The sequence below is a fragment of the Topomyia yanbarensis genome, chromosome 2 (assembly GCF_030247195.1).
Source record: "Topomyia yanbarensis strain Yona2022 chromosome 2, ASM3024719v1, whole genome shotgun sequence".
Lineage (NCBI taxonomy): Eukaryota > Metazoa > Arthropoda > Insecta > Diptera > Culicidae > Topomyia > Topomyia yanbarensis.
Genome location: NC_080671.1, coordinates 4,677,603 through 4,703,301, shown reverse-complemented (window position 1 = coordinate 4,703,301; position 25,699 = coordinate 4,677,603). Strand labels below are relative to the sequence as shown.

Below are 25,699 nucleotides of genomic sequence, written 5' to 3'. Positions count from 1 at the left end.
AGCCATCGGGAATTGACGATTGGCGCCATTTTAAAATGCAACATGGCGACTTCCGGTTACCATAAAATAGTGAGAATCATCATCGATATGGATGTCATTTGAAACGGGTGGTCAGTAGAAATCGAAAATTAATTATAACCGCCATTTTGGCATTTAAGATGGCGAGTTCTTACAACTAAGCAGTGGGAACCATAATGAATCGAGTGCGAACATTTAAAAAAATAACAGATACACTTCCTCTAATTACAGGGAATAAGTTTTTACTGTTTTGTGATAATCGGAAGTCGGCATCTTGGATTTCAAAATGGCGCTAATTGTCACTTTCTGATGTCTGCTGACCACCCCCTTTCAAATGACAACCGTATTGATGGTGGTTCTCATTATTTTGTTGTAACCATCTTAGATTTCAAAAAGATGGTAATCGTCAATTTCCGATTTCTGCTGACCTATACGAATCCTATATCTCACGATTTTTAAGGCATCGAAAAAATTGCATTACCCACAAGTCCGAATAAGAAATATTCTGAACGCCTGTTATGAACCTACGTATTATTTTCATAGCGCAAAAATGAGTTATAATCTATAGCATTGGGTGGAACTTCCAGAATATTTAACACTTTCCCTATATTTTTTTTTCGTGTCTTCATTCTTACGAGTGCTCTCTATGGTTATAGAATGTCTTTGTATCCTCAAACATAGGATTTTGTGCTAGTACAGTGGTTTTCCATGCAAAGAAAAGAATTGCCCGCGTAATATCTTACTTTCTGAAACGATGATGAAATTATTTCCTTCATTGTATATAAGTATTCTATTCTAATAATCAACTGAATTTTTTGTCGAAATGCTAACGATGTAACCATCACAAATACGTCAGAGAAACACAAATTGATTCCATTCTATACCGGTTGGGCATTAACAAACCATAACGCGGGTGGCGTCGTGAAAACTGTCGAATACGAGTTGAAAACAGCTTGAATCAATATTTGGTTTTGTTCCAAATGAATATGATTCAAGAACAATGTCTTGGATCCGCCTTACATAACGAGACTCACTGTCCCCTATTCACCAACATTCCGCAGTGGTCCAGAATGAAAATTTCGCAGGAATTTTAAGCTTTTACTAAAACTAAACAACTTAGCCTTATGCTTTTGGTGTTTTCGTTGTTTGTAAGCCCTTCTTTTTGTTGTAACGACAGTTATGGTGGCTCCAATTTTACCAAGATAAACAACTAACTTTTTAATCGTCCTTGATAGAGCCATACAAACATATGTAAAGTTGTAGAACGACAAACTTTAGAAAAGTTTGCTGTTTTTTTATTTAACTTTTCCGATATTGATTTAAAGCTGAAGTAGTTTTAAGACAACTTTAGGATTGTTTTAGGGTAAATAATTTGCTTCATAGTACCACATAGCTAACTAGTATCGTTGAATAGCACTATTTCGCCAAAAATAGGATTTTTTGGAATACCGATATCACTATTACTAGAACACGACAAAAAAGAAGACGCGAAGATCGCCAAACTATTTAACTTCAGAATGGGAAGAGACCGGACACTCTGCCAGGATTATTTTTTTTTCGCTAGACACGACTAGAATCAAGCTAAGCGTCGCGTCGACGGGTGTGATCAGCTCGATTTCATAACCGATACCCACAACCCGAAAGCCATGACCACGATCTTATCCGGTCCGATAATAGCAGCCTAACTAATCAGACCAATTCGGAGGTTCAGCATCTGTTTACTCGGGTAAATGAAATGAATGATTATTACGTATGCAGGAATTGTCAGACATTCATCGATGTCATTGACGTAAAATTGTATAAAAAAGGGCTGAATATCAACGTTGACGAATGATCATGCGAGAAGTACATGTGCTCTCCAGACAACAAACTCAGCAGAAAAATATTCAAAGTTTTTGAAAGACGATGCTGGTTCAGCTTCTCAGAGAGATTGTTGATAGAAACTGAATGAAAACCCCCCTTAATATCCAAGAAAATTGCTAAAGCTTGATCGTCGTGAGCATAGGCCTTTTTGGAATTTCTATTAAGAACAACGCATGCCAATCGTTCACCCTTTGCCTTTACGAAAACCAAACTGTGTTAACAGTAAGCTATTTGCTGCGAGCCAATTGTCGAGATGGAACAGAATCATGTTCTCAGACAACTTCCGGATACAGTACTGCATTTCAATCGGCCGATACGAGTTGTGATCGGAGGCTGATTTTGTCGCTTGTTTGTCACACCATGGGTTGGGAAACCGTCCGCGGGTATTCGCGTTAATATGGACTTGAATCGCGGTGCACAGTTGGACGAGTTCTTATATGAACGTTACGCGATATTCTCGCTAGTATTTTGCTCGTATCAGCTGAGCTATCAGAGATCTTTTTGCGAAATTATAGGTAAGTTGGACGTAAATGTATTTTTGACAACTTTTTGAAGGGCATAACTCAAGTGTTTTTGCATGAATATTGATCATAGGAGCGACATGCATTAATTTTCGTTTTACGAAGAAACGGTTGATTTTATGCATTGCATTCCTTCACCAAAATTATGCATGTGATGCTCGCCATGAACTTTCATTGAATTCGAACTTCTAATGCGATAACAACAGCGACGCTCGTGAATGCCCGCGATCATACTATACTCATTCGAAAGCTTTTAAGGTTCTCTTTAAAATAAGTGTTTACTAGTTTTGCGAAAACTTGAGATAAGTAATCAAAATTAAAAAAAAAAACCGTCAATGGAGACGCGCGGTTATTACTGATATTAAATTTGAATAAATACTTTATGGGTAGAATAATGGCACCAATACATCTACAACTTTCAAATATCATTGATAGCATGTTCTACGAGGGTTGTAATAGTGATCAAGAGAGAGAGAGAGAGAGATAGAGAGAGAGAAGCCGAGTGGAAAGAGTGGTTTCATAGATGGTGAAGGTCTTCAGAATGTTTAAAATTCAACAAATATCTTCAACCTATTGAAGTATGTCATTGAATGTTTCTGGAACAATTTTTTGATAACTAACGCGGAATATGTCATTTTGAGTGAACACAGTTAAGTTCTAGTCATTTAGTAAAACTATTTTGATCAGAATTTGTATTTATTTTAAGGGTAAGCGTAATTACACAAATAAAATAAAAACAATTTTAAATGAACCATATACGTGAAAAAAGGATTTTTTAAATTAGGTTTTACGTATGATATGAAATAAGCGACCTAAGCTTCATAAAAACACACCTGCGAAAAAAAAAATTGTTGACCATCCTGTGAATTTGAAGCGTGAATTTGACCATTCCACTAAGATGCCTACAAGTTTTGTTTTAAAAATCAAAGAAAATGTCGTTTTCATATCATACCAAATAATGAATCCAATCTTCCAAAATTATTCGAACACATCTTATTTGATCCGTAAATACTATATAATCATTTCTGAAGCACCATAATGAAATAAAACGAAGTGTTTTTACATTTCTTATAACAGAAATGTATAGAATTCGCTCAAACTTTCAAGATTTTTTCTGAGGCCCGGAGGGCCGAGTCTTATATACCAATCGACTCAGCTCGACGATTTGGGACAATGTCTGTGTGTGTGTGTATGTAACGGACAAATTCTCATTCGTGTTTCTCAGCAATGGATGAACCGATCTTATCCAAACCAATTTTAAATGAAAGAACTAAAAAACAGTATGAACGCTATTAATTTGTTTTTGATTCTGATGTTTAATTTCCAAAATATGAATGTTTGAATGCGCAAAAATGGCGCTTTTGGCAGTTTTTTCAAATTATCTGCCCAAATTGACAACATACATTAACGTTATATATTTCTAGGTAGCTTTAACGAATACCTTTCGAACAAGCTATAGGTTGTTAAAATCGGACTATTATCAAAAGAGATATTTAACATTAAATACGCACGAAACATGTTTATCATTTCCCATTGCCAGAAATATGACCAAAAACATGTAATCTACTAATTACGCCAAAACGGCCAACTTTTGGTCAATAGTATCTTTGGAGAATTTAATGGAGGTAATATGCCCCTTCTTTTGGTATTGTGCTTTCGCTGATTAATCCCCCTACGAGTGAGATATTTTCATAAATTTTCTTGGTAGTGATTGTATTGAAATGATGTCTTCAGCAAATTTGTAGCTCTTACTTTTGCGAATAACTTTACTGAAAACATGAAATATCTATTTTGAATACTTTAACAGTTATGGCTTGTTGTTTGTGGATTACCCTTTGTCGCCTATTTATTGTTCAATATAGTAATAATCCGTTTAAGTAAGCCAAACATTATTTCGATAAAACAAATTTTGTATTTCATTTTTCTATCTACCACCGCTAGAAATAATCAAATCACCGAACAATTCCAAGTTGTCTGGAATAAACTTGACAACTTATCAGTGCAAAAATGTTCATTTGCAATTTTTTTAACTTAAAACCATCGGATCGATCTGAAACATATCTCGGAAAATGAAAAGCGAAATAAATAACTCCTAGTAACGGCGTAGCCAAGAGAAGGCTTTGAGCTTTAACACCACACCCCCCCCCCTCCCACCAAAAAAAAATTGGATTGAAGTTAAAAATTTATTGATGCTGACTGATTTGATTCAATATTACAATAAGAATTATCTGATCCGTACATTGATAACCTTCTTGTTGTAAACATCATAAGGACGTTTGATAAATTGTCGGAATGGGATCCTGATATGTAACTGATCTATTGGTCTTGATTTCACAGTTGTACAATAGCATCAATATCAAATACCTGCCTGCCTGAAAACATTCCAATAGAAAATTCCAGAGTTTTGAAATCAATCATAATCCTCAGATTTCCATTCATATTGAGCTCGCTTTTGAAGAGATGTACATAGAACTGCCAACCAAAAAATTGCATAACTTTCAACATTTGCTAAAAATGTTTTTGCCCTTCTCATTCACTTTAAAAATCGTCAATCAAATGCCGGCCCGGAGGGCCGAGTGTCATATGCCATTCGACTCAGTTCGTCGCCAACGGAAAATGTCTGTGTGTGTATGTATGTATGTGTGTATAGGTGTGTATGTGGAACAAAATGTGACCTCTGTTTCTCAGAGATGGCTGGACCGATTTGCACAAAGTTAGTCTCAAATGAAAGGTACAACCTTCCCATCGGCTGCTATTGAATTCTTTATTGATTGGACTTCCGGTTCCAGAGATACGGGTTGAAGAGTGCGACCGCAAAGCAAATTGCCATATGAACTTAAATGAAAAATTCTCAAAGGGGGGAGTATGGGAAAATTTCAAATTCAAATTTGTATTTTTGATGCCAAATGATTTTAAAATGCTTCATGCATTGAGATTTGATGAAACCTCGAAAAATTTTTTTTGACAAAATTGACTTTTTTGGACTTTGGCACATTTTTGCCTTTCTCATATAGAAAGGTTATGCAATCTCTCTAAAAATCGTCAATCATCCCGGTCCGGAGAGAGTATGCAGTGAGCGGTTGCTACTTTAAAATTAAAACTAGTTTAAAATTTCTTAACAAGTTGAAAATTTTCGGCAAGTCCCGGATCTTCCTCCATGATCCTCCACTGGTTTCAAGCGATATTTCAGTATCGACACATAGTATCTCAAGATCGTGGCTGTCGATCCATTGTATGCATGTGCAAATCGTACTGATCTTGAGCGATCGAAAATAAAAAGTTGCAAGGACAGAACATGCTGCGAAAAATCCCGTTTCAAATATATTAGAATATAAAAACCGGATATAAACTTCAACCATAAATATCGGACTGGGACATTCCTTTGTAAGAGCCGGGTAAAAAAACCGTCAGTGAAAAAACCGAAAAAATGCATCCGATTCTTACGAAGCAGTTTTTGTTAGCCGACTTTTAATCTTGAACATCAAGATATACGGATGCTCCTGCGAGCGATTTATTTATTATTAAACGATTTTTACACTGGAGGTCCATCCTTGCCGAGTTTTACGGGTGACAATTTTTTAAGCGATTCTTATGTCTGTCCGATTTATATACTTAAAATTTATGAAAAATGGCGTGTCCCATTCGACTCTAGCAGGTCCTGATCGATTTTGATGAGCATTTGATTTTTGTTGTATAAATAGGTGAAATATTCAAAAACAGTAATTTAAGGTCAAGATAGCATCATTTTGAAACCGCCAATTTCGAAGGTCTAGTATCTTCGATGAGTTTTACAAATGTTAAACAGTACATCATTTGATAAAATAATTTTGACGTTATATCGTCCAAAAAGTATTTTTGGCTCGATTTATGGCAAATTTACTCAGGTTAATATTCATGTCTATAATAAAGTCTCAACAAATTTGCTAAAGACGCGAACTCTGTTAGTATTTTCTGAAAAATTAATTCTGCATAATTTTAAAACTTCAAAAATTACGGTTTCGGAATTATGCCGTTTTGACAGTAAGTTCGATTTTCACCAAATCGAATTTCTGGCTACACCGCTGACTTCAAGTAAGTAAAAACAAAGTCGTTGTACACTCGTTCACAAGAAACTTCTTCGAATGCTGAATATCTATTATAATACATTGAAAACCCGATTTTTTCAGCCACATATGAACATACGTTTGATGGGCTCTAGCAGACGAACAAGACTTAATTCGAATAAATCCGTTCTTGAGCATGTTTTCCTTATCATGAAGATGGAAATATGCAAAAATAAAAAGTACATTTTTTTAAATTTTTCGCTAGAAAACCCCTTTAAAAGAAATTTATATTAAATAATCAGAAATAGTTATCAGACTACATACATTTTGCCAGCCTAAAATATACCATGAGACTGATAACAACGGGCCTTTATCGTATGTATTATTCAATGTGTCCCACATTAATAGGTACATTCCATTTTTGGGGATTTTTTATTGCATCGAATTACAACAATTTTTAGGTAATTAAGTTTTGTTTTTTTTTGTGTTTCGAATTCATCTCGTCAGTAACTAGCACCATCTGGGTGTCTAGTTAGACGATGTATCTAAACTAGTACCCAAATTAGCACTAGTTAGACACAAAAAATTCCAAACAGTTCACACGACATATGTGAACGCCTAAAGCCACATGTCCCGAATGATGTCCCGGGAAGCAAATATAGCTCTGGTTTGCTGACGAGAAAGCGAAACAAAACTTAATTAAAATTAGGTCTTGTGCCCTTAACGCGCAAAACGGTTTAGTCCAATTTTTATTGCATAATACCAGGCGTTTGGTTTCTTGAACCAAAAGACAAGAGCTCGTCTTCGCTTTCTCGTCAGCAAACCAGAGCTATATTTGCTTCCCGGGACATCATTCGGGACATGTGGCTTTAGGCGTTCACATATGTCGTGTGAACCTTTTGGAATTTTTTGTGTCTAACTAGTGCTAATTTAGGTACTAGTTTAGATACATCGTCTAACTAGACACCCAGATGGTGCTAGTTACTGACGAGATGAATTCGAAATACAAAAAAAACAAAACTTAATTAAAATTAGGTCTTGTGCCCTTAACGCGCAAAACGGTTTAGTCCAATTTTTATTGCATAATTTTTAGGTAGTTTTCAAGGGGTTATTTTATCGACTTCCTCCAAAACTTGGTGAACCTATTCCAATTCGTATACCAATTAATTGCTATACTTAAGGGCTTATATGTTGCAGATGGAGAAAAAAATGAAAATTACAAAAGCTACAAACATTTTACCCTCATAAATTTGTGAAAGTTATAAACTATTTGAAATTTTTTAATAGTTTGATTTTTTATTAAACCGTGATTTTTTAATGACCGTCGCTTCCCAACGCAGTTTATTTTTCATGGCTTGCTGTGAGCACGATCTCTCAAATTGCTGAGCTGAAAATTATGGAATAGAAATTAATTTTTAGTATTCTTTACTGATTTAACACGCCGGACAAATGGCTCTGAATGAGTCCCGCTGGTGCCTTAAGACGATATCGCTAGATTTTCAGAGCATTGTGCACCCAGTGCATTAACGCAGGTGACGGAAGGTTATGGAAAAGATTCGTGGAAAATGAAAATTCCAGTAATGATGATGATTTGCCCAAACGGTTCAGTTTCGAGAGGGTTTTATTTGTTCTATGGCATTAGGATAATCGATAATAATTAATAAGGATACTACTGGGAAGTCACTTTTGGAAAAGTCGATGTCGAAGTAAAATTTGAACTATGTACGCATGCACTTCAGAGATAGCGTGTTATCAGGAGCTGCGATTTAAATTTTTAGTTCTCAGTCGCGTTGGAAATTTGAGTAAAGTATAAACTTCAAATCGATTCAAAAAAAATTTCGATTTTTTTTTGGCTCAGCACAATATATAACCCCTTTAGGAAAATTCAGTTTTCCCACCACAATAATGAGGAATATTTTATTAACAGAGCATTAGCAATAATTCTTTTATGTGTATTTTTATGGGCCATTTTTTGAAATAAAAATTATATATTTTTCAATTGTTTGTTCTGTATTCTCGGGATCCCGGGATGTCCCGGAAGTTCATTTTTTTTTATTTCCCAAATCCCGGGGAGCTGAAAACACTCGAGAAATGGAAGCTCTAGTCGGGATGTTTTGATCAAATTACCCGGTCTAAATTCTTCGTTAGACAGTTGATTTCTTGGTAAGCGCACCTCCCCTCTAATAAGGGTATAGTTTTGCAGCTCTTGAAATCAAAAATTGTCGTACAGATACGCCGCAGAGAAAACTCATCTCACCCACTTAACAGCCAGCTCGATCAATACAATCTCTACTGTCGCAACGAAAATAACGGTGTTTTGATATCGATTACTACGGGTACTGAACGCAGCAGGGGCGGCGAAAAACTTTACGCCCGGGTGGGTAGAAAGCATAGGGTGAGGGATCCATTAGTAACGATTTTTCCCTTTTCGCAATGCACACGCTTACATTAGATTCACATTAAATCACGTTCGTTTATGCAAATGGAATTGTGGTACATCGATGTTTTCAAACGTGTGTAGTGCGAGATACATGCGTTGCGCATCTAAATTTTTTGAAATGATTCAAAATTTCGAGTGGGTAATTACCCACTCGGTTATTTTCGGTATGGGTAGTACTACCCATACTACCCACGCTTTCCGCCGGCCCTGGAACGCAGCTGATAAACTATACATTTTCCCGGTTGCTTTGTGAGATCGTGATGTTGTTTTCGCTGGAAGAAAGCAGTAATATTGATATATTGAAATATCAAATAAATATGCTTTTTGGGTTTAAAATATTATTTACTGGATTAATATTTCAATACTTCCGTTTGTCATCTGAGAATATATTTTCGAGTTAACTGACAGAGAAAGTGATTGTCATTTTTGGACTGAAGAGCAGTTCTATATATGTGCTTATTCTTCGGGTTTGTAGCAATTTTGTATTTTCTGAGAAATATGTGGAATTATCCCCCCTTCTGAAATCTACATTCATGTTGTTTTGATATTGCACAACCTATCCAAAAACTGTATCACACCATTTCCTGTGTGTATAATCTGTCAATCTGTGCAGACTTTTTGGCGCTGAAATGTTTTCAACATCCCGGTAAAAATTTTCCGACAATTAGTATTATAATCAATAGGACAACCAGCCGGTACAATTGAACAACATTTCATGATTCACCGGTAGGTACATTTATCCAATTACCGGTCCTGTCAATCGAGCACTTGTTTTTATTTCCTTATCTCATCAACAAGCGGAATTGGAAGCGTAGAATCTATGCATCACAGGTGGCGTATCTTTTCCCACACCAACCGATTATAGCTATACGTGCCAGTCGACCGGGGTCGGCGGCGTTTGTGGCAACCATGTTGGTCAAGGTCGCAGATGATGTTATGTGCCAGCGCCTACTGGCTGGTTAGCTGGCTACTACTAGTTAGCGCTGTCCTCGCGCACCGTATGGTATACACAATCAATGATATCGCCCCGGTGAAGGTGAATGTGGCTTTGGTTATCCACAGAACGGGCATGGTCTCGGTGTACTGACGGGAATTGTTCAATTATTTACGGAACAAAACCATTTTATTCAATGTTTGTTGTTGTTTTTTTTGTTGGTGGCCAACAAGAGAAAGTTGATTCGATGGCTGGTCACGTCATTATTTCGAATACCTACTAGAAGTTACTAACGAACAATGAAAATTACTATCCCATCGGGAACAGGTTAGAATAATACGGTGGAAATAGAATATTTTCTAAGAAATATTTTTCACAGCATTTCTAGAGAAGGCACATGGGCCAGAAAATGGCGAGCAAAAAGAGTTTGTATATTGCTACTATAAGTTCATTATTTCTGGATTATATCAATTCTCATAACGATTCGAGTTCGGGACACTGTAGCATCAGCGACAGTCGCGCGCGCATCGGATAAAAACAACAGCTATTTGGGTGGTTTTCGCGGTCTTTTTGTTTATCAAAGCTAATCGATCGTTAGTTGACTATTGCTGGAAAGTTGTGATAGTGAAAACTCTATCAAAATCGGCCAATTAGAGCCGAAAAAAGTGGTTTCCCCGCATTACGGTGGTGCAATTTCGCTCTGAAAATTTTCTGCTGTGTGTGGCCCATTCAGTACGGTGACGCTACGAGTTTTGTGTGTTCGCTTAGTGGGACCCGAGTGGTAAGCGATACTCGATAGTACCTAAATACAACTTTCATCTCGGCCAAAAGTTTTTTTTCGAAAATTTCAAGATACCGCGAATCGATTTTTAGAAGGTTGTTGAGTGTGTGTTAATCGCCTATAGAGCGTTACAAAATTATTAAGATACGGCATTGAAGGAGAAAAAGGTAGGAATTTTTCATCTATTGCTAACCCTGGGGTAAACAACGGGTGACCGTTGTTATTGTACTGTGTATTCAAATTCACCGTCCAACGTGGTGTTAGAGCGATGGAAGAGGTAGTGTAGGGTGGCTATGGCGGCCGCCAGCAGCGGCGATCTTGGAAGATCGCCAGCAGGGTTGCCAGAATTAAATCTGTATTTTTGTTCTAAAAAATCTTTTCATCTGTATTTACTCTTCGAAAAATCTGTGTCGATATCTATATCGAATCAGTTGAGTCGTTTAACCTTTTGCTGGATTATCTATCGAAAATATTAATTCTTGTGGTTTAAATTAATCAAGCAAGCACCTGTTTACATTTTCATAAAAAAAACGCTACACACGTCGTTCTGAAATTTTACATCCAAAAACTTTATCGATGTGCACAATGGAAAAATAATTTTCTTCTTCATTTAATGACTTTTGTTGATATATAATGTTATATAAATTAGGTCGACCAATGTAGCTGTCGAATTCTCGGAAGAAAAATTGAGAATTAACCAAGTCACAGAGCATTTTAATTAACGTTTCTGGAAGTAGACTTCAACCAGGCGTTTGCTGGGTGTTAACCTGAGTGTATTACAAACCTTTACCTTTCAGAGTGAGCGACCAATCTCAAAAGTGAAGATATATTTTAATATAGAGGGCTAAGCTGAGAGAGACAGAGAGGAAGTATTACTGAAACTAAAAAAAATATTTCTAAAAATAGTTTTTGTAACATCATTTCTCATTTCTCAAATCTGTACAAACACGGAAAAATCTGTATATCTGTACATACAGATTCTTGGTCTGAAAATGGCTGAAAAATCTGTATAAATACAGAATATTCTGTATTTTTGGTAACCCTGGTACAACCTATCGTACAGGAGCTACTAGCCAATCGGTTCCATCGTGCCAAGGTTATTTACACTGATGGGTCTAAGTGTGACAATACTGTTGGAGCAGGAGTATTCAGCAAAAATCACCAGCTATCGATAGGGCTCCTGTCGCACTGTAGTATTTTTTTCAGCAGAGGCGCAACCCTCAAACGAATTGATTGTACTGTCTGACTCGGCAAGCTGCCTTTCGGGCAAAGAGAGCGGAAAATCGCAACACCCGTGAATACAAGACATTGAAAGCCTGTTATAGGCAATAAAATTAACTTCTTTATTTTCACTCGCCGTGATAAACTGATGCATACAATGCTTCCTAGCGGTGAAAATGCAACTTAGTGCTTTCTCCATGTAAATTTTCGACAAAACCCATATAAATTTCGAACAGTCTGGTAGCTAAATATGTCTGGTTTGATTCAAATTTGGAGATTTTGTTGTCAGGGAAGGAATTGATTCTGCAACCCGATTTGACACTCCAAACACTGTCTACTATCGGCACGGCACGGAACAAATTAATTGAACTTTCCATAACAAGTCCTGTCGTTGCTAAATAAACGCATACGATTTTTCTTAACATCTCTGGTGTGACCCAAATAGCAAATCGAATTGCAGCCTTGCGGATGGTACAGTCGTCGCGAATATGCGCAGAGCACACTGTGTACATATGACCAACAAACTGTAACGTGTCAGTTCTTCAAATACTCAACTGCCTATTTCTGCGTGCATTTACCAAAACCAAAATTCAGTGTCAACTCTTCCTTAATTAATTCACTTGCATGTTGACTGAAGTTTGAGGCAGAATCGAACACATTCACTTTGGATGAAATATAAGTCCATTAACCCACCAAAGCATTCATATGTTATTATTGTCCTATGTGGAAGTGAAGGTGGAATGAGCGTAATCTATGTCTGGTGTATTTTTGCACGAAGAATAAAAATTCAGCTTGCAAACTAAAGTTGAATTTGAACCGAAAATAACTGAATGAATGCGCTGCACTGATCGAATGAAGGACGAGGCAAACAACTGAAACATTCCCTTCAGCCCGGCGGGCATACGTTGAATTTTGTTCTTCTTTCAAGTTCACCAGGGGATGTCAATATTTCTGAGCTCTGATGGAAAACCGTGCTTAGGAACCCCCAAGAAAAAACATCAGCTATAACCAACAAAAACATAGAGACTTCAACGCCTAAAACTAAACCACGGACAACGGCCACGATAGCTAAACCACAATCTAATATTGAATCATCAACGACTATTTTCAGTACTCTTATAACAACAAACATCAGTGCCAAACTAAATGCAAATAGTAAATAGGAAAGCTTCGCGGCCGTAGTCGAAGAAGCATATCCAATCAATCGATCTGATCTTCGATAATAACACATTTGAAAAATTTGATAGTTACACTTTTGAAAAATTTATTTGTATTTATTTGTTGTGAATATATGAGATACATGGCTCCGTTACCCTCTCGCATTGAGACGTGTCAAATAGACAAGCTACATAAAAATTAGAGATACCACAATTGCCAATAAGAATTGAGAATGATTAACAAGCTGTTGATCCACTTTCGTCAAACGAAGTGCGAAAGGCCATTCGAGAGATCGCAAAGAGTAAGGCCGTTGACAATAACAGTAAAACAGACCCTGCGGTACATTTTGGACAAATTTTGGAAATACGACTAGCGGGCTCATCAACCGTTAGCGGATTTCAAGGCAGTGTACGATTCAGTGAAACGAAACGAACTGGGAAGATAACGCTTCAACATGGTTTTCCAAGAAAACTGATCATGTAAACAGCTGGATGGGTAAAAATTTAGCGGCAGAATTTCTTACTGTCGAACGAACAAGAATGGTTTCTAAACAAACAATGTGAGTACAACATTTACCACAGTCATTCCTCTTCATATTTTTTTTAAATATTTAAGAAGTCATAAATAGTAGAATGTTTCGTTTATGAAAATAACCTTAAACACATCATGAAGTACGAAGAACTTATATGCTGCTGTGGACGAGGTTCGAATTGTGAATACGCGCTTCACCAACCCTACTCCAACATTCCTCATTCTTAATCAAGGCATTCTTCGTCCTCAATCCACGGTATGCAACTATGAGGTCAGATTACCTAGTGTTCAGTTCGGTACTAACACTGGAGACGAAAAGTCGACCAGTGAATAGCTCCGCGCGTTTTGACAAATTCGTTCACACCGAGTGCTAACTTTCCGTTTTATTCGGCGCGGCTTGTCGTTACGCTTATCGATTTGGTGATACAAAGTGCAAGATAAAAGGTGCGATACAAAAGTGCACAGTGCAAAACCCCCCGCATAACGGGCCGTCGATTCCCGGTGCGGGGCGTGACTAGGCCAAAGGGAAAAAGAGGTGGACTCTGTCGGGAATCTGCCACCCGGCATCGTGTATTCGCATAACCTCTACCCGAGTGTTCTGAGTAGTTAGAAACTTGTCGTCGCACACAACATTTCACACAAGCATCTCACATTCCGTGCAATCTCGCACCGCAAATCGCAATAGGGGAGAGCACCCACCCATACATTTTTTCGGATATCGCAAAACTTTTCATACTCTGGTCAAAAATCTAAAGTGAGTGATGGATGTCGATCCGCGGGGCCCTCGACTCAGCCACACGATCCCCACCTTCATGAACTCTAGTGATCTGATCGACCAGCAAATATTACTGCTGCGAGCAGCGAAGGATAGCCAGGGGAACATTCAGAACCTGCCCAACCCTCTCATGCTCCATCTGCTGCTAAAAGAAGCGATCGGAACCGACCCAAACAAGTGCATCCAAGCCACAAAGGAGGCCAGAGGGACCCAGTACGTCCTACGTAAAACCTCCAAGAAGATTTTAAACAAACTACTCAGCATTAAACAACTCTCGAACGGCCAAGATGTCGAATTAATCTACCACCCCTACTTAAACAAAACCCAGGGCTTAATCTTTGACCGAGACATAATCGACCTGTCCACTGACGAAATCCTGACAGCTCTCAAGCAGCAAAATGTGACAGAGGTTCGAAGAATCACAAAGCTTGTCCACGGATCTTCCACCAATACACCACTACTTGTCCTCTCTTTTACCGGATCCCACCTACCAGAAACAATCTACTTAGGATTGGTGAGGATTCGAGTACGCCGATACTATCCATCGCCCATGCAGTGCTTCCGCTGTGGGAGATTTGGGCACGGCAGTCGAAACTGCAACCAGAAAGAGATATGCCTTAACAGCGCCAACGAACACGAGACAAACAAAGCCACCCCCTGTCTGCAAAAAAGTGCTTGTGTCAGTTGCGAAAGCGAGCACTCGGCCAGAGACCACGGATGCCCTACATACCAAATGGAAAAGCAGATTATTAAAATAAAAATGGATAACAATCTAACCTTCCCCGAGGCCAGAAAACTAGCAAACCAAAGAACAGGGCCAGAAATTACAACGTACGCGAGCAGTCGTAAAGAAAGGCTCACCCCTGACGCTGACGACAGAGATCGTACCATCAGTTTGCTCCGAAAAGAGATCGAAGCGCTCAAAAAACCGCTGGTAAGCCAACCTCTGGCGGCGACAAAGACAAAACAATAAAACTGCTTAAGGAACAACTTCTGGAAGAAAACAAATACTGAACAAAGACCTCCGAAACGAGATGGTCGCACTACGACTAGCCTTTGCGGACCTTAAGAATCAACTATCCAAACCAACTCCCACCGGACTACGCACCAACCCACTCCCACTCACAGTTCCCACCGTGGCAACCCAACAAATAACCACAGTAGAACGAATCATAACCCCGACGCAAGGGCAATCTGAAGCCGGACTGACACGATCCCAACCTTTTCCAGTCCAGCTAATAGCAAATCTCGGAGCAGCCAACAATATCAAGATTGTACAACTGAAGTCAACGAAACAGTCTGCAAACAATAACTCAGAATAACCAGACACTGGAATAAACCGAAAAAACTGAGACCGAAGCAAGAAAAATCGAGATCAATCCAACAACGATAAATCAAGAAGTCCAATCTCCAAACCAGGGTCCTCAGCAGGCAGCATAGGCCCGGCGAACGATATCTCCGATTAACATCTTTACCGAACAAACAGTCTACAACAACAAACAACAATGAAACAACTGCAGCAACAAACAAGCACACCCACAACGACCCCGTCCGGGGAAGTACCGGCCTCCACCGACGAGCCCCTGGCGGCTATTGGCGTGGGACCATGGGAAACCCCCCAGGGAAGTAACCCATATAATAACAAACCGAGTATCCTAACTTCCGCCCCCTCACTCCCAACAGCAACCATTGACAACAGTCCGGTGAACTCCTTGGTCGTCGCAAGCCCAATCCCCGGATGCTCCTGGCTCCCAGTTGCCTTTAGACACAGACGACAATCAAACGACAACCGAAAATCAGACTTCGTGTACTCTTCGCCATACCACCCACGGTTACCAGGAGGGACTCACGCGAGCTTCCACAGCAACAATAGCACTGAATCGTCCTGCAACATCAAAACACCCAAAACTGGCAGCCGTTCGCGCAGGACAAAAGCCTCTTCCCCTGCACCGGCCCTGTTCGCGGATGTACCGAACCCGCCCGACGAACCTTTGGCGGCTGCTGGTGTAGGGGGCCCGGCTACCCCCCGGGTAAGTCCATTTACTCAATCCAAAACGCATGAACAGGTCAGCACCCCTAACTTCATTCCAGAAAAAGAAACATCAACCGACACGCGGTAGACCACCCGCCCCGGAAGACGGATCATTCCCCCGTCCCAACAAAAAAGAACTTATACTCAACCCACGTGGACCCCTTGCCACACCCCCTGCGGTCACTGGAAGGGCAGTCCGCTCGTCCAATCAAGCTCCCACCCCAAAAAGGGCCAACAACGAAAGAAACTGGGACTGGAGATGACAACCAAGCACACCACGCATACTCCACTCCCCCTGTGCAGAAGGACAACAGATGTACTCTCGCAATACAATGGGACCTGAACGGCCTCAGAGGATGTCTTGGTGATCTACAGAGCATCATTGCCAACACTCAGCCAATATGCCTCGCTTTGCAGGAAACGCACATTAGAGACAGCATCAATCCTTCGCCATGGTTCAGTAACAAGTACACATGGGAATCGAGCAGTGGAGCGAATATATTTCAGACCATCGGCCTGGGGATCAGAGTAGACATACCGTCGACTCCGGTTCAGCTCGATACCGACCTCACCGCAGTCGCACGAACCTTATCATACCCAGTGAAATGCACAGTAGTCTCCGTTTACATTCCCGGAGGAGTTCGCAACGTCGGGAATAAGTTAGAACATCTCATCAGGCAACTGGGAGACTCCTTCCTCGTAATGGGAGACTTTACCGCCCACCACATATCATGGGGCTCGAAGAAGAGCAGCAAACGGGGGAACGAGATAGTTAAAATCGTCGAAGAGAGCAATGCCGTAACGCTGAACGATGAAAGCATCCTTAGCCGGAGCATGTGGATGGGCCGTCCTCCCTGATCCTGGGAACAGTGGCCATTTTCCTATCGAGATCACTTACGCTTGCTCGCCACCTTTTACTGCCCGACGTCGCCGGTAGCTATATGATCGAGCAGACTGGACCTCTTATCAGAATAACGTCGCTGACACACTCATATATGGGCGGCAGTATGAACCTGACGAGCTCGGAGAAATTTTTACCCAGGCGGCGGCATCAAGTATCCCCGCACCAGTAAAACCCCTCCACCCCGAGCCGTTCATTGGTGGAACCAAGAGGTCAGCCAAGCCGTGCAAGCCCTCAGGATCACCCCCGTCCACCACCCTCTATGGGAGGAAAGGGCAAACACCTTCCGCCGATTGCGAAACCTGGCCAGAATAGCCATTGAAGTGGCTAAAAACTCGAGTTGGATAAATTTCCTGGAGGGTATTTCTTCTGATTCCACGACAACGGAGCTGTGGAGAAGGGTCAATGCCCTCAGTGGAAAACGGAGGCAACTTAGATTCTCTCTTATTACTAATGGAGTAACCACAATCGAGCCGCTGGAAATCGCCAATGAACTAGGGAAACATTTCTCGTCACTCTCAGCTGACGCAGCCCTGTCCCCCTCGTTTCTGAAACAAAAAAGAAAAATCGAGGAGAACCCCTTCGCTTTCCCCCCCGATTCCGGACAGAATTTCAATAAACCCTTCACTGGAGCTGAACTGACATATGCTCTCTCCACAGCGCATGGAAAATCCGCTGGCCAGGACAACGTAGGCTACCCCCTTCTTCAGAATTCACCCCCGGAGGGTAAGAGAGCTCTATTGGAGAGCCTAACGCGAATCTGGATTGGGCAGCCTATCCCCTCTTCCTGGAAGACTGCATTAGTGATACCTATACCGAAATGGTGTGAAGGCGCCCGCACCCCAAAAGACTTTCGACCTATAAGCCTACTCCCCTGTATCGGAAAAACCATGGAGCGTTTAGTGAACAGGCGCCTGATGTCACACCTAGAGGAAAACGACCTGCTTGATCAAAGATAATTCGTCTTCCGCAAGGGAGCGGAAACCGGCGCTCATCTCGGAGCCTTTGGTGAAATCGTTCATCAGGCACTGGCGGATAATCTGCACGCGGACATCGCCCTTATGGATATCGCGAAGGCATATAACACGGTTTGGCGAAGAGAAGTACTCCGTCAGCTACATAGTTGGGGAGTGACAGGCAGCTTGGGAAGATTCTTGAAGGATTATCTCTCCGACCGCTCGTTCCGGGTGTGCATCGGGGGAAGTCAGTCGGAATCTTTCACCGAAGCCAACGGCGCCCCCAGGGCTCCGTGCTGGCAGTAACACTCTTCCTCATTAGTATGAACTCCCTCATCGCAGCGCTACCAAAGGGGGTTTACATATTCGTTTATGCGGACGACATCATCCCTGTCGCCGTTTGTAAAACGATACGACGTCTACGAAGAAAGCTGCAGGCCGCCGTTAGTGCAGTCGGTCGGTGGGCCGAATCTGTCGGTTTCAATATAGCTGCATCAAAGTGTGCGATAGCGGACTGCTGCAACACTCACCACGTGGCTACCGGCAGATCGGTTGAGCTCGCGGGTACGCCAATACCATTCCGACGAGAACCTAACATCCTTGGCGTAACTATAGATCGTCGCCTGACATTCCTCCCACACTTCAGGAAGATCAAGCACGATTGCGAGAGTAGGAAGAGGCTAATACGAGCGATTAGCGCCCGGCACCTCAAGTGGAACAGAACTACCGCCCTTCATATCGGGCAAGCCTTGATACACAGCAGAATATTTTACGGCATAGTGATCACCAGCCAGAACCGTAACGGGCTAGTTGACATCCTCTCCCCCCTGTACCATGGTACCATACACCTAGCATCAAATCTATTACCCAGTACCCCTGCCGAGGTCGCTTGCGTGGAGGCTGGCCTCCTACCGTTCAGGTGAGCAGCCACGACCACTATTCTTAAACGGACTTTGGGATACCTGGAGAAAACATCTGGAGACGAATGCGTAATACTGCAAACAGCAAAAAACATCTTTCAGGAATTCGTCGGTTCAGACATACCTCTGTTAGCCCGCTGTCACAGAGTTCGTAACCGCACATGGGCTGAGCGGGGTCCCAACACGGACACCAGTCTAAAAAACATCGTAAGAGCTGTAACACATCCCGGAATTGCCCAGGCAAACTACCACAAACTGATCCATGAGAAGTACACCAACCACAACTTGATCTTCACAGACGGATCCAAACTAAACGACGGGGTAGGGGTAGGCGTCAGCGGTATCAAAGCTGGCCTTGCCTTCCGCTTGCCCGATCGCTTTAGCCATCTCCCGAAAACCACAGGATATGCCGACGATCATCCTCTCTGATTCGCTATCGGTCATCTCGGCATTGGAATCCGGAGAATCTCGGCACCCGTACATCCAGGCCATCGAGACCACCTGCGACCTGCTGACCACAGTACAGTCCTATCACCATCCCATCCCGAAGCAAAACTTCCGTCCAATCTCTTTATAATTAATCAAACCCTACAGCAGTTTCTTGGTTGTGACCCGAGGACAGTGATAAAAGCCTCTAAAGACGGAAGAGGCACCCGATACGTACTCCGCACATCCGCGAGAGCGATTTACACAAAGCTATTGGGTTTAAAAAATCTTGTTGACGGAACTCCAGTTGAAGTAATCCCACATCCTACACTTAACGTTTGCCAAGGAGTAGTCTACGATGTTGACACCGTTGACCTGAACCCGGAAGATCTCAAAAACAATCTCTCCTCCCAAGGTGTGGACAATGTTCGCCGAATCACAAAGAAAATCGGCAATGAAACCCGGAATACTCCCCTCGCAGTTCTCACATTCAAAAGTCAATTACTCCCCTGTCATTCGTCTCCCAGTCCGCAGGTATTATCAGTCGCCTTTGCTATGTTATGGCTATGCCAAGTACGGGCACTCGAGAAAGAACTGCTCAGAAACTCCCATTTGTGCCACGTGTTCTCAGATCCATGAACGACCCGGGCTTCAGTCATGCGAGAACCCTAAATACTGCCGTAACTGTGAGGGGGATCACGGACCCACAGATCGAAACTGCCCAGTATATAAAATAGAAGAAGCAATCATAAAGTTGAAAACCGACAATAATCTCACCTTAGGCGAAGCAAGGGCTGAATTGAAAAGAAACAAACAACCAACGCCACATGCCAATCAAACGAGCTGCCAAGACAACGAGAAGGACCAACTAATAAAAGAACTGCGAGAAGAACTAAATAAGGCACGTAAAATTAACAATGAAACAAAAGCTTTGCGCCAAGAAGTAGCAACACTCCGCCGACAAATGGCTTCCAATCAGAAGAATAACCCTCAAATAGAAGCCCTATCGGACGAGTTGAAAAGATATAAAGAAGCGTACAGAAAACTTGTCGGGGAACGTTCCATCTCCAAAATCGACAGCAAGCAAAGCGCGAGCGAAAACGTGGTAAACTCTCAGACCAACTGGACCACAAAGAACCAACCCTCTACCTCGGCAGCCAGCATAGAAAATGTTGAAGACCACCAGGTGTCGTTCCAAGAAACCAAAATTAGGACACCACGGCAACGCTGTCACAACTTAGTTTAACCCAAAAAACCTAACTAAAAGCACTAGTGACGGTGGATCAAACCAAGATATCGCTGACGGAGAATCGAATCTTACCATATCGGACTAAACTTCAAGCGACGGCAAACAATGCAAGCAAACGACCAAAAACTCTCACCATCTATCACCAACATAATATCTCCAATAGCTGCTTATCCTACTGTTCAAAACTCTCCATCCCCTCAGGCATCGAAAGTGCCGAATTTCGATGATCTCGATGTTGTTGGGGCACCTGTACATAACCCATGCACCACTTCCCAAACCAAATCCCTACTTTTCCATGTACTGTTTCTCACCTCTAGCCGCGCAGAAAACAGCATTCACGACAATAAATCAACCGCAAACCAGGCATAAACGTCAAATATATGCAGCCATATCAGAAGGTCTACCACCTTACGATACATGCTGGCTACAATTAGTCGCGACTATGGAAGAAGGCCAACCGCACAATTCCTTGTGGGGCAGCCGTGGCCCCGTCAGTGCGGACGCTATACCCCCACCGGAACTGACGGACAACCCGCGGTACCCCAGAAGCATTGTGTTGCTAACGGAGACGCACAAAGGCGGTAACGCCTGTTCCTCCTCGGTCATCTGGCAGGACTACGTGGGAAGCCGGACGGAAAAGGGCAGAAAGGCCTATCCCCGGAAGGATTTCGTTGTACTTCATCCCAGATTAAAAACTATAATTATCTAGGAAACCACTCTAAAGGAAGACCAACAACTTCGACCTACCGCTATTGCAAAAGGTCGACAGTACAACATTGAATGCTGGTCACGATCAGTTGCGACTATGGCAATTTGCGAATTGCACCATCTCCAACAGGGCAGCCGTGGCCCCGTCAGTGCGGACGTCATAAACCCACCGGAACTGACGGACAACCCGCGGCACCCTGGAACTATTGTGTTGCTACTGGAGACGCACAAAGGCGGTAACGCCTGTTCCTCCTCGATAAACTTGACGGACCACGTGGGAATCCGGACGGAAAAGGGCACAAAAGCCTATCCCCTATAGAAGGATTTACCTGATTTTTTTCCGGTTATATAACCCGCAGTGGTGCTTGGAACGCCAACAAGACGATACTCTGGACTAAATCACAATTCCAAATCAAATGGCTTCAAACAACAATAATACTTTATCGAGAGAACTAAGCCCTATACCCGGCTGCTCCTGGCATTCAATGAGATTTCGCGAACCCAGTTTAAACTGTTCTACAAACACTACTCCGGCACCGACAGCACCAAAATCCTCCATTCGTAACACGGACCCCATACCAGCCTTTACTCCAACAAACTCATCAGATATAGGTACTGTGGGTGGGTTTTCTGCCAGTTCCTCAAGACGTGATTCTCCTAACAGCCAATGTCTATCGATTCATTGGAACATCAATGGAATCCGCAATCAACTGGGCGACCTACAACTGCTTATCAACCGACTAGGTCCCATATGTTTGGCTCTACAGGAGACACATATCCGGAATGATCTTGATCCTAGCGATTGGCTCGGTGGGCAGTTTATCTGGTATGCCAAGCAAGGGGCTAACATCTACCAGTCAATTGCACTAGCCATTCGATCCGATTGTATTTCCTCCGTCGTACCATTGAAAACTACGCTACTAGCCTTGGCAGTCAGACTACATAATCCATTTCCGATCACCATGGTGTCTCCGTTTACCTTCCATCAGGCGCAACAAGCAATCTAAAAGGGAAACTCAGTGATTTATACAACCAATTAGAACGCCCATTTCTTATAATGGGAGACTTCAACAAGCACCACACTGCTTGGGGAAGCAAGGTGGATAGCAAAAGAAGAAACGATGTAGCTTTCTCAACGATGGTAGCGAGACCTTCACTAATGCTCAAGCATCATCAGCCATCGACCTCACTATCACTTCCAGTAACATTGCTGGTCTACTCAGCTGGCAAGTGTCTGCAGACACCCACGGCAGCGACCATTATCCCATCCAGATAACCCTCAGCAAACAACCTCCTCCTACCACGCGTCGAAGAAGATGGCTCTATGATCGAGCCAACTGGGAGGACTTCGAAAGCAATTATTTAGACGTCTATTCTCCGGAGGAACTATCCGAAACATCTTCCTTCAAGGCCGTTCACTGGTGGTGTCCCGAAGTACATACAGCTCTCAAAAATAGGCGTAAGGCCCTGCGAAAATTAAAGAAAACTCCACTTAATCACCCAGAAAGGGAAACATACGCCGCAACATTTCGAGAACTCCGCAACGCAAGTAGGAAAGTTATTCGTGAAGCCAAAGACAAAAGTTGGTCTGACTTTCTCGACGGGATCCATCCGGATTCGACTACTACAGAGTTATGGCGTCGTGTGATCGCTTTTAGCGGACAGAGCGGCTTCAACATATTGACCACGAACGGCCCACTTGACGACCCCCTGCAAATTGCCAATGAGCTTGGGCAATATTTCGCTGAACTATCCCTTCCGTCGGCGTAAAGTAAATACAACGAGCATTCCTATCGCGTTTCCTCCAGATCACAATACTCAGTACAACCAACCATTTTCACCAACTGAACTGGCCTACGCACTGGCCAGTGCACGTGGTAAATCCGCCGGCTTAGATGAAATCGGATACCCCATGTTGCGACATCTTTCTGCTCGAGGTAAACGTGCCCTTCTCGATAGCCTAAACCAAATCTGGAAAAGTGGACGCTTCCCAGACTCGTGGAAGGAAGCACTCGTGATACCCATACCGAAAAGAACCACAGGACGACGATCGGTCCAGGACTTTCGTCCCATTAGCCTCCTGAGTTGCATCAGTAAAGTTCTCGAGAAATTGGTCAACCGCCGACTAGTTACCTACCTAGAGGAGAAACAATTATTAGATGACAGACAATTTGCGTTTCGCCAAGGAAGAGGTACTGGTATCTACTTTGGTTCACTGGCAGAAACAATCGCTCAAGCCCGGGCCGAGGGAAAACATGTAGACATTGCAGCAATTGACCTAGCTAAAGCATACAATACTGTATGGCGAAACGGCGTCCTCAAACAACTTCGTGACTGGGGAGTTCGAGGAAGTTTAAGTATTTACATCCAACAGTTTCTAACCAACCGACGATTCAGAGTTGCCATCGGTGGTACGTTTTCCAATTTCTTCTCCGAAAACACCGGAGTTCTCCAGGGCTCAGTTTTGTCGGTAACGCTCTTCCTAATGCAATGAACTTCATTTACCGATATCTGCCAAAAGGGATACATATCTTCGTATATGCCGATGATATCCTATTAGTGGTAACCGGTCTCCACCCTAAACGGGTTCGGCGAAAATTGCAAGCCGCAGTTAATGCAATCGGTCGCTGGGCCGAGCAGAATGGATTCAACGTATCGACGAGTAAAAGCGAAATTACACATCTCTGTGGGACACATCATCGTGCCACTGACCGACCAGTCACCCTAAATGGTTATACGCTACGCTACCGAAAGGAACCTGTCATACTAGGCGTTTCAATCGACCGTACTGGCACTTTCGGACCACACTTTCGCAGGGTTAAGAATGACTGCAAAAGTCGTCGCAGATTGGTTCGTGCGATAAGTAACTGCCACCGCAGGACTAATCGACACACAATCCTTAATATAAGTCAGTTTTTTTCAGCTGAGGCAGCCGCTATCTTGTTAGCTACTCTCAAGAAGCCCCCTGATATTCCAGTAGTCATCTTTTCTGACTCGCTTTCAGTGCTCAACGCACTTGAAAAAGGGATATCCCGTCATCCCTTCGTCCAGGCAATTGAAGACGCCTTGGATCCTCTAACCACGTTATGTTGGATCCCCGGACATAGCGGGATTAACGGCAACACCCAAGCCAACCGGCTGGCATGCCAAGGCCGCAACTGCACAATTTATTACACAAAAGAGGTCCCAGGAGCCGATATCCACCGATTGATCGACGAAAAAATTATAGAACATTTCGCGAATTACTGGCGAACCACCAGAGGACATTGTCGCAAAATTAAACCAACCATTGGAAAATGGACCGACAGAGAATCCCGCCTTGAACAACGTGTACTCTCCTGCCTTAGAACCGGACACACTAAAATAACGCACGCCCACCTCCTGACCGGCGGGGATCCACCGACATGTCATACCTGTCATTCCAGACTCACAGTTGAACACCTACTAATCGAATGCCGTGAACTGGAGGAGCTCCGCCGATCCCATGACATCGATTCGATTGAAGACACTCTGTCAAATGACCCAGCCCGAGAGCAAGCTCTTCTCAACTTTTTGAAGGACACCGACCTATTTAAACAGATCTGAAAGTTGTATCACCACACCAACGATCTCCTAGCGAGCTCCAGCACGGCATTATTTTCCATGAAACATACCCGTTGTTTACTTTCTTTTTTTTTACAGCATGGGACACTCTTTCTGGAAATCGATTAATGGAGGTTCTTCCGGCCGAAGTTTGAGTAACGAACGCAAAAACAATAGCAATATAATTTTCTTTTTTTGTAAAATAATTGTAATTAATTTGAAAAATTAGGTGAATGACCCCCGGGGTTAAAACCTAACAATAAACAACAACAACAAATAGAGCTGAATTATTACTGGGCCGAGGTGGCTTCCTTGCGGGATGCAGAATGGTGCAAGGAATGGTGTAGTGTCTTTATTACTGATTTGGAATTGTATTTCCCAGTGGTAGGAACGTCACCAGCGAAGAAGTTGACCATGAATACAAAGTTCATCTAATGCGATATCACGGTTGTTTTGGTTTCAAACCGCGGATGAATCCATCGGTAGCATCGGTTTGTACATATGTTGCTCGTTCTGAACGTATGGTCGTTGCTCGTCGTTTATTCTTAAAACCGTGTCGATCGTATGTGCTGCATTGTAACTAAAAAAATAGTATTTCAACAGGACTAGCTCGAATATTTTTGATACGGAACTGAAACAT

General features: G+C 42.4%; 1 protein-coding gene across 2 annotated transcripts in view; it reads left to right on the top strand.

Moving 5' to 3' along the window:
• LOC131682420 (apoptosis-resistant E3 ubiquitin protein ligase 1) overlaps positions 1-25,699 on the top strand; it is a 246,792-nt gene that overhangs the window by 42,600 nt on the left and 178,493 nt on the right. The window lies entirely within an intron of this gene.